The sequence below is a fragment of the Rhagoletis pomonella genome, unplaced genomic scaffold (assembly GCF_013731165.1).
Source record: "Rhagoletis pomonella isolate Grant_MI unplaced genomic scaffold, Rhpom_1.0 Rhpom_scaffold_00002, whole genome shotgun sequence".
NCBI lineage: Eukaryota > Metazoa > Arthropoda > Insecta > Diptera > Tephritidae > Rhagoletis > Rhagoletis pomonella.
Genome location: NW_023458556.1, coordinates 59,412,616 through 59,415,982, shown reverse-complemented (window position 1 = coordinate 59,415,982; position 3,367 = coordinate 59,412,616). Strand labels below are relative to the sequence as shown.

The 3,367-nt window shown below is 32.3% G+C and overlaps 2 protein-coding genes across 3 annotated transcripts in view; both read left to right on the top strand.

Moving 5' to 3' along the window:
• Positions 1-3,367, top strand: part of LOC118733892 (myb-like protein P) — a 322,500-nt gene that overhangs the window by 147,638 nt on the left and 171,495 nt on the right. The window lies entirely within an intron of this gene.
• Positions 1-3,367, top strand: part of LOC118733893 (poly(ADP-ribose) glycohydrolase) — a 31,469-nt gene that overhangs the window by 624 nt on the left and 27,478 nt on the right. The window lies entirely within an intron of this gene.

Below are 3,367 nucleotides of genomic sequence, written 5' to 3'. Positions count from 1 at the left end.
AATGGAAGCAAGTCTTTATAAGTGGTTTTTAAATCAACGCGAAAAAAAGTGTACATTAACTGGGCCAATACTAAAGGAGAAAGCCAAACAAATATTCAAAGTGGAATATCTCGATAAAGATGAAAGTACATTTAGCGCAAGTGATGGATGGTTTAGCAAATTTAAAAAACGACACGGAATACGTTTTTTAAAAATTTGTGGCGAGATTCTCTCTAGTGATGTTGCTTCAGTCACCCCGTTTATTCACAGATTTCGTGCAAAAGTCGATGAGATGGGGCTAATGGAGTCACAAATATATAATGTAGATGAAACCGGATTATTTTACCGTTGTTTACCTGACAAAACATACGTCTCTCTTTTCGAGAAAACCGCCCCCGGGTATAAAATCCAGAAGGAACGAATTTCAGTGTTACTTGGTGTAAATGCTGATGGATCACATAAATTAATGCCATTAGTAATTGGAAAAGCAAAAAAACCAAGAAGTTTCCAAGGATTCAATAATCCACTCCATTACAACTTTTCAAAAAATGCTTGGATGACATCTCGGATTTTTCATGATTGGTTTCACAAGATATTTATTCATGAGGTAAGAAAAAACTTTGTTTTTAGGTTCAGTAATTCCAAAATATTTTCAATTCACAGGTGATTCGTTTCTCTCAGGAAAATAATTTGCCTCCGAAGGCAATTTTGCTAATTGACAACTGCTCTGCTCATGCACCAATTGAGAAACTTCAAAGCGACGATGGAAATATAATTGCATTTTTCTTTCCACCAAATGTAACAGCAACTTTACAACCAATGGATCAGAATCCTATTAAGTTAACCAAGCTAAACTACAGAAGTATGCTTCTTTCTCAATTAATTGCTGAAGGAGGTGACCTCAAGGTTCGCTTGAAATCCTTTTCAATTCGAAATGCAATCATGCTATTAAAGCAAGCTTGGTATGATGTTCCAGAAAGAGTAATAAAAAAGTCCTGGTCAAAGTTGAACAACTGGGACTCTGATCAGTATGAAAGTGATGACGATGATGTGCCACTAGCACAGCTACTGCAAAAAGATCAAGACTGCAATGGAGCTCTTCAGGCAGCTCAAGCACTTTTAACAGAAATAGAGCCAACTAATAACATTAGCATACCAGAAATTGAAATATGGAACAATGATGTGCTTGATGACGACCCTGCACATGATCTCAATAGCGATGATGAGTCTTCAGGTAGCAGCGAATTTGATGACCGGGAGGTCTTACCAGTTGCCTCGACTTCTACAGCCATTGAAAGCGTCAATAATTTAATAAAATGGTGTACTTATAGTGAATCGTTTTCCGCAAAGCACACAAGCAATCTGCTAGCTCTTCGCAATGAGATTGTTATTGCAGAAACAAATAAAAGGAAGAAGCAAACAGCAATAACAGACTACATGCCTGCAAATTAGTTACGAAGTTTTTGATTAATTTTTGGCTGTTTTAATGTATATTTATCGATCTCTTATGTATTTTTGATAAAAAAAAATATATTTACTGTAATTGGAGTTTTTGTTTTTTGGACCTTTTTTTGACTTAGCGCATAAATACATATATGTATATTGGATTGTTACCTTATGTTTTCTCGTTTTTATGAATAAAATTTAGTAAGACAAAATTTCATTGTAGTTTTTCAATGCAAATTGACTTAAATTTTAAGGTTTTATTGAAATAAAAAAACGTCCAGGAATTAGAATTTTTCAGAAATTAGAATCACCCTAAAAACAAAGTGGTTCTAATTTGTGAGCGTCTACTGTAATTTGAAAAGAAGAAAATCGGTGGATAAATAAAAAAAAAGTATGAAATACATATGAGCAGTAAAGAATGTTACTCATACGCCATGTACTATTGTGTAGACACATTTTCATATGACATTTCACATCTTTTTTATTCACATATCTATCGACTTTCTTCGTCAGCAGCATGCTTTTTTTGTTAAGGAACAGGCTTTAATACAAATGAAAAAAATTTAGAAAAAATACTAAAGTTTTTCCCTGTTAAATTTGGATTTCTTTTTATTTTTTCATAAACAAATTAAAAATCTGGATTGATTAATAAATTTTCCAAAGGATATAAAGTTTATAAAAAACTGATGTACGTACATGTATATATACTGTTTATAGGGAGTTTTCTGCATTTCATTTGCTACATTTCGTATAAGATATACGTGATTAAGTGGAACCATTTTTTTTAAGCTGAATAACGGTAAATTGCAAATATCTCGAAAACTTATATATGGAAAAAATACTTAATTTCGGAATCAGCAAGCGATTCTGCATGGGAATTGGATAGTGGCAACCGCTGCTAAATTCGTTGTATACCAGTGCTTAAATATAAAAATGTTATGATAGTGTTATGAATATAAAAATGTTATGATAATGTTATAAATATAAAAATGTTTGTGTGTTTTCCCTTGCTCTATTCCGACACTATAGAAGTTGATGTTTTTTGAAATGTTTTAAGTTTTTATTTGCCTTAACGTATGTATTTGAAAAAAAAAGATATTAATTTTTGATATTCCAATAATAAGATTCGTGTTATAACGTTAGATAAGTAGTTATAGTTTCCAGTTGCCATACTAAAATCCCATGAAAATTCACTATTTTGCTACCATCTCCCTCACTACCAGCGTAATTCTTTTCAGCTCTAAATCGATCTGGATCTTGCTTTAGCAACCGAATTAATGTCTGGCATATTAATTTTAGATTCATTAGTACTTAACCAACATCATATTCAATTTTGAGCTTTACTAAAAAGGATTTGAAAAATAAATTTTTTTTTATAAAAAATGACGTCTGGCACAAAGTAAGCAAGAACGGACATGTCTGACAATAATAAATCTATGTTTCTAGAAGTTAGTTAAAGCCAATAAAAATAAAATTAGCCTTACTAAAATGACTTAAAAAATTAGCATTTTTAACTGTAAAGATACGATGCGCACTAGCCAACGCAAACATTACCGCCTGCCGGATGGCCCCCACGCTAACCGAGGGAGTGAAAGAGATGTCATATCAAAAAACCAGCTGACCTGAAATTCCTGCTCGAAAACGTTGCTAGCTCTTAAGACTATTACTGCAGTTTCCGCCTATGGCAAAAAGGTGATTACAACTCGAAGGAGGTAATTGCTCATATTAAGTAGAAGCAAAGCAAAAAAAGGAAAAATTTATAAATAAATCTTGCTGATCAATCCATGCTAAAATTTTTGGTACTTAACTGAACTCCTAATTGCAGTTAAGCTTTTGGTGGAAATAGGCTATAAAACTGTACTATGTTGACATTTGAAGAAATAGTTTTACTTAGATACTTATCTGAATTCCAAAAATTCAAAACGCCATTTTTTTTTTGTTT